Source organism: Molossus molossus, unplaced genomic scaffold (genome assembly GCF_014108415.1).
Source record: "Molossus molossus isolate mMolMol1 unplaced genomic scaffold, mMolMol1.p scaffold_m16_p_6, whole genome shotgun sequence".
In the NCBI taxonomy this organism is placed as follows: Eukaryota; Metazoa; Chordata; class Mammalia; order Chiroptera; family Molossidae; genus Molossus; species Molossus molossus.
The window spans coordinates 66,065,997-66,078,393 of NW_023425399.1; the positions used below are offsets into that span (position 1 = coordinate 66,065,997).

At 39.9% G+C, this 12,397-nt stretch overlaps 1 protein-coding gene across 4 annotated transcripts in view; it reads right to left on the reverse strand.

Moving 5' to 3' along the window:
* The window catches only part of ARHGAP28 (Rho GTPase activating protein 28), a 211,291-nt gene that overhangs the window by 187,361 nt on the left and 11,533 nt on the right, over positions 1 to 12,397 (reverse strand). Inside the window, exon 1 of one of the 4 annotated variants that reach the window (XM_036245608.1) lies at positions 10,606 to 10,628. The exons of the other annotated variants lie outside the window; for them this stretch is intronic. The gene's annotated coding sequence lies outside the window, so the exon portion shown is untranslated. Of the gene's footprint in view, positions 1 to 10,605; positions 10,629 to 12,397 lie in introns of those variants that run through there. 4 annotated transcript variants of the gene reach the window in all.

Here is a 12,397-nt window from a genome sequence, read left to right on the forward strand (position 1 = left end):
GAATTTCCTTTCTCTTTCACCTCTAGTGATTTTTTTTTTTATTCTTTATAAGAGATAAAATCTGACAAAGTGAAAATATAACCAACTGACCTTGTTGCTTATGTGGAACCTGACCCTGATTAGCATTTCCCTATGTTTCAGCAGCATTTCATTTTCTACTTCTTATTGTAAGACACTGTCTTCTGTGACAAATTTTAATAGGAGTCCAATTTGGAAAAGAAAATTTGTTTTTCAATTTTGGAAAAGAAAATGCGCACGTTGCTCCTTTCCCTTCATGCCATAAACATTTACAGAGCATGTTACCAGGCACTGAGATCATCAAGATAAGCTATGGCTTTAGTTCTCAGGGAGCTGCCGTCCAGTGTGGGTGCAGGAGGCAGCGACAGAATAACATCATAATTGTCATTGGCCCTGGCTTCACAGGGAGCACAGCGGAGATAAAATAGAGCCAGACTGGAAGAGAAGAGCAAAGGTATTAGGGAAGGCATTCTAGGCAAAGTAAGCTGTGACCCAATCCCCAAAGACAATAGGATTGAACAGAATGCAGATTGGCTGTTCCAGCAACGGAGGGACAAAGGATGTGTAGAAAGGGGGCAGAGCGCGGTGGTTAAGAATGACAGGCTCTGCACAGCCAGTGTGGCTCAGTGGATTGAGTGTCACCCCATGGACTGAGAGATCCTGGTTCAATTCCCAGTTAGGGCACATCCCAGGTTGTAGGCTTGATCCCCAGTAGGGGGCGTGCAGGAGGCAGCCAATTGATGTTTCTCACACTGATGTTTCTATCTTTCTCTCCCTAAAAAAAAAGAATGACAGGCTCTGTAGATTAAGTGTATTTTACCACAATTGTTTTTTGTTTTGTTTTTTTAAAAAGAAGCAGCAGTTTGGGTTTTGAAATGAGACCATTATATTTTCCTCGGGCAAGTTACTTACCTTCTGTGTTTCCAAATCTTTATAATGATAAGCAAAATAGTACCTACCTCCTAGGAGTAAAACCTTGGGGGCTTTAACACATGCAAAGCACTTGGACCCTGCAGGCTTTACAGGAAGCTAATAAATGTTAGCATTTATTATTGTGTATACAGACCAAAGAGGAGTAAGGCAGGGCACTTTGAAGGGCATGGTGAGTTTAAGTTCTCTTCTCCAAAAGGAAAAGTCCAAGAAACAAAAGAAAAAACCCAGAAAAGAGAATTGAGCTGAAAGTTATATATATATATATATATATATATATATATATATAAAATTTTAATCCTCACCTGAGGACATTTTTCCATTTATCTTTATACAGATTAGGAGGGAGAGAGGGAGAAAGGGAGAGAGAGACAAAGAAAGAGAAACATCGATGCAAGAGAGATACATCGACTAGTTGCCTCCTGTAGGACCCTGACCAGGGCCAGGGACAAACGGTAACTGAGGTACATGCCCTTGGCAAGAATCAAACCCGGGTCTCATTGGTCCATGGGCCAACGCTCCAACCACTGAGCCAAACTGGCCAGGGAAGAAATGATATTTAAAAAAATTTTTTTTCCTTTATTAATTTTTAGAGAGAGAAGAAGGGAGAGGGAGAGAGAGATAGAAACACTGATGAGAGAGAACATTAATTGGCCGCTTCCTGCATGCCCCCCCTGGGGATTGGGCCCACAACCTGGGCATGTGCCCTGACCGGGAATCAAACCATTGACCTCCTGCTGCATGGGTCAATGCTCAACCACTGAGCCACACTGGTCAGGCAGAAATGATATTTTTTTAAAAACTTTTTTCCGTCTCTATATAAGATAACAGATGTTAATTAAACTTACTGCAGTAATCATTTTACAATATATGCAAGTCAAATCACTATGCTGTATACCTTAAATTTATACAGCGTATGTCAATTATATCTCAAAACACTGGAAAGGGGAATTATAATAGAGATAGATGGAAGGAAGGGGGGGAGAAAGGACATTTTAAAGATTACCTTCCTAAGGGCCTCACTAAACTCTGAATGTGTACTGAGGATATGTCCTTGAAGCTACGTACTACACTTTCCTACTTGAGAATAACATGTCAATGCAAAATAATTACATCTTCCAGCATTAAAACACTCCTTTTCGAAGGGCAGACTGATCGTACTGCTTTAGATATACCTTCTATCCTAAGGCCTGAAACAGACTGCAGTCCTAAATCTATAAATGCCAAACATCCCCACAAGACCCATGGTTGGTTACATAGTACCACTTGACAATCTGGACGGAAGGATGTTATGTTATGGTGCCACATGTTATACTGACAAAACAACAGTATGAGAAAATATGATGAGTCCGACAAATAAGGCTAGAGGTTTTCTCAGCACCCTTGGAAATTCAAATGTCCTATGAACCAATTAATGAACAGGCTGTATGGAGTCAAGGCAGGATATGAACCGCTGGGTAAGGAAATATATGTCCAGTCCAGAAATTTGGGAGACAACGCTACCAGGGACTGTGTGCAGGAGAAAGCACAGTAATATTTGTTCGGTGCTTACATTTCTAACTTTTCTATAAAGATGTGCTACTAATTTGCTACTCATGACTTCAGCTAACCTTTCTTGGATCTCTGTTTTCGGTGAACTGTGGCTGGGCCTACTGAATGGGCGAGGTGTAAACAGAACAGATGAGTCATTCACTCTGCTTGGTTTTAGTGCACACATTTTCACCTCGTGTTATTATGATAGCATTGGTCAGAGATGTGCTAGAAGCTTTCATCGCAATCTCAGAAATGCTTTGTTTGCACAAACAAACATTTTTCTCTCTATCTTAGTACACCAGACTAGAAGCTGGTGGTCTCATGTGCAGATCACACTCCTACATAGGCATCTGAGGAGGAAAGTACTAGAAACACCAGGCAGGCTCCCACTCAGGTAATGGGCCATGGACTGTAGGTGTGAAAGCCAAAAAGAGAGGGATTAATTTTCCTTATCTTCCTATTAGACAACAACTAGACAATGCCTCCCCCTCATGTGTGAAATACGGAAAGGCTTCTGTTTCCTCTACTTCTTCCTTGAGAAGTGGCTAAAACTCAGTCCCTTCTTGCCCCATGATCTCATTAAGTGTTGATTGCCAACATTTTTCACTTCTGAGAACATAAATATCCTATTCACACAGGTATTATCTCATGAGCGCAGGGCGTTCCCAGATGCTGCCCTGTCAGCTTCCTCTCATCAGCCAGAAGTGCCCAAGCCACAGATGTTGCCCATCATGGCGAAGCCACCCAGAAGTGTCCTGATTATAGGGACACAGCACAGAGTGGCAGCCTTGGACACTGCAGGCATTCTAGCAGCCTCTCTCCAGCTCAGCCATGTGCTGTATTTATACCGAATGTGTTCCGCACTTGTTCAAAGCTAATCTCTAGGTACTAGGGACACTCTTAATGCTCTGAGAGGTTTCTCTGGGCACATACAATGATCATCATAGCTGTAAATGTAAAGATATCCCAGATGGAAAAAGAATAAATTTTATTTATTTTTTTAATCCTCACCCGAGGACATTTTTCTATATTTTGTTCATATAGAGTGGGAGGGAGGGAGAGAGAGAAACACTGACGTGAAAGGAACACATCGAGTGGCTGCCACCCACACAACCCAACCAGGGCCAGGGACAAACTGCAACCGAGGTATGTGCCCTTAGTGGGAACTGAACCCGGGTCTCTCTGGACCGCAGGCCGACGTTCTAACTGCTGAGCCAAACCAGCCAGGGCAAAAGAAGAAATTTTAAATGCTAATTTAACCAACATCTTCTTAACTTGTAGTCCATGAAATCACCTGAAAATGCATCTGCAAATTCGTATAGCATAATATGTATACTTTTCATAGGCACCTAAAGCTTTTATTAGCTTCTCAAAAAAAAAAAAAAAATCACTTTTTGCTTCCATTTGAATATCTCTGACTAATGAATGTAAATTCCAAATTAAAATACAGCATCTGCCATACATGTTCAGTTAGTGAAAAGTTACTTTGCTTCAATAGTTCATCAAATAATTTTGACAATGCAATTTGTAATTTGGCTTTAAATAAATTAATTCTAACATAAAAAAAGAAGATATGCTAAATGCAAAACAGTTCCCCAAAGCAAGAACTGATGCAGTAAATGGATCATTTAATTGACTAGTTGCTGAATGCAAAGTCCAATCATGTTTGGATATGTGGAGAATTCTATTCTAGGAGTGGCGTCATTCCAGGAAGGCGGAAAACCTGTAACTGAATCTCTTTCACCATTTTCCCCAAACAAATAGGGGTGCATTCCATAACACCAGCAGCCACGGGCTTAACTGCAGCTGACCAAGTCTGAGATGACCTCCAGAAGCTGCTCTGTTTTTAGTAACATTCTTGCCTTCATGGAATTACCAAAATGCCTCTGCGGGTCAGAGTTTCATCACTGTTGATCTCAAGTCTTCTCCTTCTGCCTGCCCGGCATCCTTCTGGTGCACACACTAGGAAAACTGTCATTTGCCATACCCAGCTGTGTCATGCAGTCGCAGGCCAAGTTAACTGGGGGTTAGAGCTATATATGTCTCTGCTAAATGTGAAGTCTGAACACTGGAATTTTGGCAGAACCACTAGGATTCCAACACATGTTTGTGATTACTATTAAGCCAGCTACTTCCAATGTGTAAACTAATTTGTATCAGTTATTTAATTTCTTTGGGGGTGGGGCATAACCTGAGAGTTCCAAAAGAATTACGTTTTTCCTTGAGTCTGATTCTTTTATTTATTTATTTTTTTCTTTATTGACTTTAGAGAGAGAAGAAGGGAGAGGGAGTGAAAGATGGAAACATTGATGAGAGAGAACATCGACTGGCCGCCTCCTGCATGCCCCCCACTGGGGATAGAGCCCACAACCTGGGCATGTGCCCTGACTGGGAATCCAACCAGAGACCTCTCGGTGCATGGGTCGATGCCCAACCACTGAGCCACACCAGCCAGGCTTGAGTCTGATTCTTTCCAAATTAATGCTTTACTTCAATAGACTATATGATATCTATAAAGAGTTAAAGACATCCTCCCAAAGTGAGGTACAGTTATTCACTTATTTTCATAGCTTTGGCTGGAACAATTTATATCTCTTCAACAACTTGTTCATTGAGCCAACCTCAGATCACAAATAAAATACTACAAATATGTATATAGGATCTACTACTACTTCCCTCACCAATTTCAATACATTTAAGCTGAATTATTGGCCCCTTCTTACACCCTCTTTTTGCCCCACACCCCATCCACGCACCAATATATCCAGATTACACATTATATCCACATGCCTGACTCAAATACCATTTCCTCTATGAAGCAAACCCTGTGTTCTCTCCAGAGACCACAAAGCTAAACGAGACATGGTTCAAAATTATCCTGGGTTTCTGTATAAGCTCCTAAGCACAAGAACCCCATCGTATTTAGCTTTGATCTTTCACAGTGCCTTCCAGGAAAGACACTCAATGAATGTTCGTTAAAAAGAAATTTTTTAAAAGAATGAATGAACTGAATGAGAGAATTAGTTAATTTTTTATTTATTTCTCTCACATATTTATTATATAAAAACAATTATTTGGATAAAGTGTCAAAATACTGTTTATTTTCATTAATTAATCTGGTTACCAAATGTGTAACTCTCATTCTTTCTTGGCCAACACTTGGTTCAGTTTCCAGAACGCTACCACTTGAATTCCTATTTCTGTTTCCCTCTCTTTCTTTCTCTCTCTTATTCTTGTAAAATGTGTGATCTAAGATAGTTTAAGACAATTTCTTCAAATGTCAGTCCGAAAGTATATTTGAGGTACTATGGTACTGTGACTCCTATCTATCACAATCTGAATAGGGCAAAGAACCCTAAAGACTTGAGTGTTATGAATTATCTGTGTTCTTCCATTGACTCTTTGTGATCTTCAGTCCTCACTGAAAAATGAGAGGATGGCCCTGGCTGGTTTGGCTCAGCAGTTAGAGCGTCAGTCTACGGTCCAGAGAGGCCCAGGTTTGGTTCCCGCTAAGGGCACGTACCTCGGTTGTGGTTTGCCCCCGGCCCTGGTTGGGTCATGCGGGTGTCAGCCACTCGATGTGTCTCTTTCACATTGATGTTTCTCTCTCTCTATCTCTCTCTCTCTCTCTCTCTCTCTCTCTCTCTCTCTCCCCCTCTCTCTCTCTCTCTCTTCCTCCTACTCTATCTGAACAAAAAATGGAAGAATGTCCTTGGGTGAGGATAGAAAAAAAAAAGACATTAAAAAAATGAGAGGATGTAATAGGTGAAATCTCCAATTCCTTTTAGCTTTATGTATTCTAGAGAACTAATTCTCTGTATTTTGCTATAATAAGCTTACAGTACAAGCTTCATGAGTAGGCAGAAGAAGCTGTCTATATCAGGGGACTCAGTTCTATGACCCAAGGACCACATCAGCCCACTGAATGTTTTTATAAATAAAGTTTTATTATAACACGGTCATATCTATTGGTTTATCTATTGCTGCTCACAGAGAACATACGGCCAGCAAAATCCAAGCTACTTTTTAGGAAAACTTTTCCAGTCCCTGGTCTAAATGATATTCACGAGGTGTGTGACTTCCTGCCTAAAGAACTCTCCTGGCCCTGGCCGGTTTGGCTCAGCGGTGGGAACGTTGGCCTGCGGACCAGAGAGTCCTGGGTTTGGTTCTCGCTAGGGGCACCTACCAAAAAAAAAAAAAAGAACTCTCCTTTTCCCTGAATCGGACCAGAATTTCACCACTAGAGATTTAAAACATTGTACATATGCTTTGGAAAGGCAAAACACCTTAAGTGTTGAGCAGATAGCACTAGAGGGAAAATAGAGGGCTCCTGAACAGGGACCAAAGATCCGCTTACACCCCAGTTGTGCCTGCGTCCCCATGAAGAGACAAGTCTTTAGATTCTGACACTGTGATGGGTTTTTAGCTAAACCTGCTCCCTTGCCTGGCTTCTCTTTTATGCAACAGCCAATACCTGTAGGACAGCTGGATGACAATCAGGTACAATAATAAAGTAAAACCACCAATGAGTCTGTGTACACTTTTACCACTTTCAGGCTCTGATGAAATGATGTGTTTGAATCTCAGACACCATTATCCTAAATAAAGGAAGGCAGACACAAAATAATATATATAGTATTATTGTGTTTACATGACTTCTAAGAACAGGCACTACTAATCTATGGTGACAGAAGTTAGAAACTTGTGTGTGGGGGGTAATTAAAGAAAAAGATGCATGAAGGAAATTTCTGGGGTGATGAAAATGTTCTATAGCTTGTTTTGAATGGTAGTTACATGGGTGAAAGTAATCTAACTGAACACTTAATTGGGCATTTTACTGTATATTGAGTATAACTCAATTTTTAATATAGTAACTATTGTCACTAAATAAAGGATCCTTCTATTTGTTTGGAAATATGCATTCAGAAATCTTGGAGAACTTTATAATCATTGCCATTATATAGTTTTCCCTCCATTATACGTAAGAAAGTGAGGTGACCAGTGAAAGGAGAACACTGGAGAAGGGGGTGGGTGGTTTCCTAGGCCTCTAGCCCATTTCCTCATGGGCACATTATTGCAATATGCAATCAGATATCTCAGTTTGAGAACCTAGTCTTTCAGAAAAAACTCAAAAGGAGAAAATGAGGAAACAAGTGAAATATTTGTTTTATTAAACTCTGTGTTTGTTGGACTATTAAAAAATATGGAGAAAATGTTCAACAACATGCTCACATGTTTCTCTACTTTATTTAAAATGTATTAAATATTTATTCTAATTTTGTACCAATGTTAATAGAAGTACTAAATCTAGCATATACAATACTGATAAAATTTCTCTTTCAAAAAATAAATTATTAATGAATATTCTCTTTAAACTAGAACCAAAAATAAATTAAATTAAATGTGGAATTCTTAAATAGTAGCGAACATTTCTATTAATTGCCCTATCAATTTAAAGTCATCTAAAAAATAAAAATCAGTTCTGCTTATTGGACAGGCTATATTTTTCAAAAGAAAAGCTGAAAGACAAACATCTTATTAATATCTGACCTGACTTGGGTAGCTTAATTAAAATAAACCAACTCTTAGAGTAACCAAAGGCACTACAATTAGACCACAATTTATGCTTACTGCAAAGAGAGCATAAGTACCCAAGAGATTAATAGGCAAAGTTAAATGAGAACGGGAAGGGTGTCGTTATAAAATGTGTACAGGTCTGAAAGTTTTGATTAAATATCTAGGATTATCTAATTATCTTCATTTCCAACTGAATAATAGAGAAAATAAAATTTAAGTGTTAGTAGAGACCTTAGAGGTCAACTGATGGAACCCCTTCGCTATCGAAATGAAGACACTGGGCATGTAAGCGAGTTCAGTCTGACTAATCCTTCCTCACGTGCTCAGGGAGTGGACTCCACCCTCCCTCCTGGCTTCACATCCCTGGACCTCGGTCCTATCAGCACTTGGATTGCCTGCAGCAGTCCCTTTTCCACAGACTGGTTCTTCTGCCAGAAATATTCTTCCCATTCTCATTTCCTTTACCAAATTTTTAAGACAACTTCATTATCAAATCCCAGAGTTTTCATAACCCCTCTCTCACTCTCACCAACGTAACCCCTGAGCGTTCATCATACTTTCTCTGCTCTTCTAGGGCACCTCATGCATTTTTCCTCATTCTTTCAACTATTCAAATACCGAGTGTCGGCTCTTGCCGGTGGGCTAATGCTTGGGATTCAGAGACATCTCTGCTGCTCCCAAATAACCACACTTCAGATGCAGCTGCAATTGCCTGTTACTGAGCTCATCTATTCTCACTGAAGGGCCTGATACTGCAGTATATGGTATACTGAGGCTCAAGTTCACTTTTATTGTAAGAATGAATTTGAATTCTTCTTATTTTAATGAGTGAATGACCCTTAAAAAAATTTAACCTTTAACAATGAAGGGTATATTTACCTATTAATTATTCAGGCTGCTCTCAGTTTTACATGTCAAGCCATGCTCATTTATAATTGTTGCCAGTTTTGATTTTTATTAATTATTCTTCACTTCATAGCATATTACCAAGAGTTTATATTATCCTATGAATAAAGACTAATTCAGTGGATTCTGGGAAAGCAGGTAGTATATAAGGTCAGAACAGTATAATTTCTAACAAAGTACCAATCCAAGATTTCTATTACTTCTAGGGTCAAAATAATATAAAGTTATGAACATCTCATCATATATATAGAATTATTACCTTCACTACTATTTAATAAATTGTTCATTTACTCAGTAAGCATGTATGTACCTGGCCCTAAACTAGGCCAGGGAGACTGTGATGAATAACATGGTCCTAGAGTCAACAAACTCCTGGTCTTGAGAGAAGTCAGCTACTTAAGTACAGTAGTGAGATATGTGCAATACTAGAAGAGTGTATGAGGTAGAGGAGGCACAAAGATGGAAGGGACCAACTTAGATTCAAGTGGAGGGCAGTCAGTAAACACTTCACAAAGGAAGTGATGCTCTGATTTTGAAGACTTCCCTGATAGCTTCTCGACTCAATAAGAGGTCACAGTTCCACATTTCAGCCTGCACTGTGTTTACTCAGCCACCATTTGTTAAGACAATTGCCCTTAAATGACCTTAAGTGGGGGCGGGGGAAGGTGGTTAAGAATACAGCAATGAAGGAAACAGACAATATTTTTGTCCTAACGGTGCTCACATACTACTGTGAGGCTAGCAATAAAGTTTCATCCTATATGCAAGAATGTTATTATCAAAGGATTTAAGTAGGAGACTAAATGTGTTTAAGTCTTTCATGTTTAAAATGCTAGGTTTCTTTCCTGACTTTACCAGATTTATAGATTTTGCTAAGTTTTAAAATTTGCCCCCTTCAGTCTCCTTTTTCTCTCTTCACCTTCCCCAAAGCTAAAATTTTACTAGGTTCACCCTGGCCAGTTTGGTTCAGAGGTTGGAGCGTCAGCCTGCAGTCCAGAGAGACCCAGGTTCGGTTCCCACTAAGGGCACGTACCTTGGTTGCAGTTTATCCCCGGCCCTGGTTGGTCGTGCGGGTGGCAGCTACTCGATGTGTCCCTTTCACATCGATGTTTCTTCCTCTCTCTCTGTCTCTCTCTCTGTCTGTCTCTCTCTCTCTCCCTCCTACTCTATCTTTACGAAAAATGTCCTCGGGTAAGGAAAAAAAATAAAATAAAATAAAATAAAATAAAATAAATAAATAAATAAATAAATAAATAAATAAATAAATAAATAATTTTACTAGGTTCTATTTCCTACCTCTGTTTCCTTACCTCACATTTACTCTTCAATCTGCAGCAAACTGGCTTGCACTTCTACAACTCTATCAAAGACACACTATCAAAGATCTTCATTGCTATCCACACTACAAATCTAGTGGACACTTTTCAGTCTTCACCTTATGTGTCATTTAGCTACTCTTCATATGGTTGTCCACTCATTCTGAATCTAATGCCTCGGCTGCCCAAACGCTGCTATCCTTTTGGTCTCCATCAGAGATTCTCAGTACTCTTCCCTAACCTTGGTGTTCCTGCTGCTCCAGATTTCTGTCTTTGTTCCACTGCTGCCTCGATAGACACTCTGTGCTCTCCTGACAGATCTTACCAGGTCCCATTTGGATCTCTCTCCCAAATGCTGATGTCTCCTATGAATAAACAGCTTAGAACTTTCAGCCTTGATCTCCATCCCAAGTTCCTAATTGCATAGTCACTATCTGCTGGGCGTGCACACTGAGCTCAAAATTCCACGTGTTCAACTCATCTCCCCTTCCACAGTTTGCTCATCCACCAGAATTATCTCTCTTTTTAAAGGCTGTAGTTTTTATTAACATTTACATGCACAGGGGTTTACTGAAACTAAGTGAAACTCAAAGAAGCAGTTATACTTAGGAGCTTTCATACCCTTCTTAAATAAGGGAGAGAATCTTGGCTTTAGGGGATGATAAATTATGGGGAAATGACTAGAAAATATGTGGGAGAAACTAATGGAAGCTAAGGGCTATTTTAGTAAGGTCTGTTTATGCAAGCTCATCTCACCCATCTTTGATGATAGGAGTCACTCTTCTCTCCCTAAAGGGGGAGGGGGCACCTTCCTCCAAGGGAAATTTATATCCTGCTTTCAGGAAATGAGGGGAGGGCGGAGAACCCTTCCTGCATCTGTTGACTTCAAATTGCCTTCATCTCAAATTAACCTTTATGCCAAAGTGGCAAATTTTAGGTGGTATATTCTGATCCTCTACAAGGTTCAGAAAGATTAAATACTTGTCCAGGTTTACTCAGGTAGTGAGTGGAGGACTCTGGGATTTAAGTCCACCTCTGCTAGGCTCTACAGCATCTTTTTAAATATAAACATTCAGAAAAAGTCTGGTTTCCCTATTTTATTTAAGATTATTGAAATAATACTTTCATCCCAAATAATAACTGTCATTTTTTACGATGACATGATGCTGATTCCACGTGCTCTTATGAATTAGCTCATTTGATCCTCTAATGGCAGGATTTGCTAAACTGGTTTTACAGATGAAGAAACTAAGTAACAAAGAATGCAATGATCTGATCATGGCCAAGCAACCATTTGGTAACACTGCTGCAACCTTGTCTAGGGCTCCTGAATCCCAGAAAGGTGCCCTTTTTGGCTACTTCATTATTTCTTCTTTCCTAACTGCCCATCCAATGAATTTAAATGGGATTATTTCATTTAACCACAGGCCTCTGGGGCATAGCCTCTTAGTATGAAGGTCACTGTTCTGAAATCCTATGACCTGGATTTGAATCCAGGTTTAGTTATGTGGGGTAATGGGCCTGCCTTGTGGGGTGAACTGGAAAGGAGATAAGGCAGTCAAGAATATTATAAAGGGGCCTCCATTCCCTGACCACAGGCTTCTGTGTGGAAGGACCTTCACCTAAAAAACCTGCTTTATTGTTTCCATCTGGACTGTTTATCCCCAGGGCAGAAGGCGTGGTGCATCTGATTAGGGTGTTTGGGAGAAAGAACTGGGCAAAACTCATCTGTCCAGGACAGCATTCTGCCTGCTGTGGGGACAGAGGGGTCTGTGGCTGTGAGGAGGTCTGTGCTATTGGTCGGAGATGAACACTGCAAACACAAAGCCATGTTCTCCAGCTAGCTGATCTGTTGGAAAAGTGCTGCTCTGATTTCCATTTGCCTGCCTCCCTTTGATAGATTCTAAAGGCAGGGAAAATAGATTTAATTTAGAACCCAACAAATAAATAGATTCCTTTGCTTTCCTTGTTCCTAGAAGAAGGTGTCCTAAATTCACTGAAAATAAAATGTATCTGAGCAAAGTTTAAAATGATTTTTGATATGTGAACCAAATTTTAACTTGTAGGTGTGAAAAATGTTTTACTATCATTCTAAATTTAAATGGATATTGCTTTCC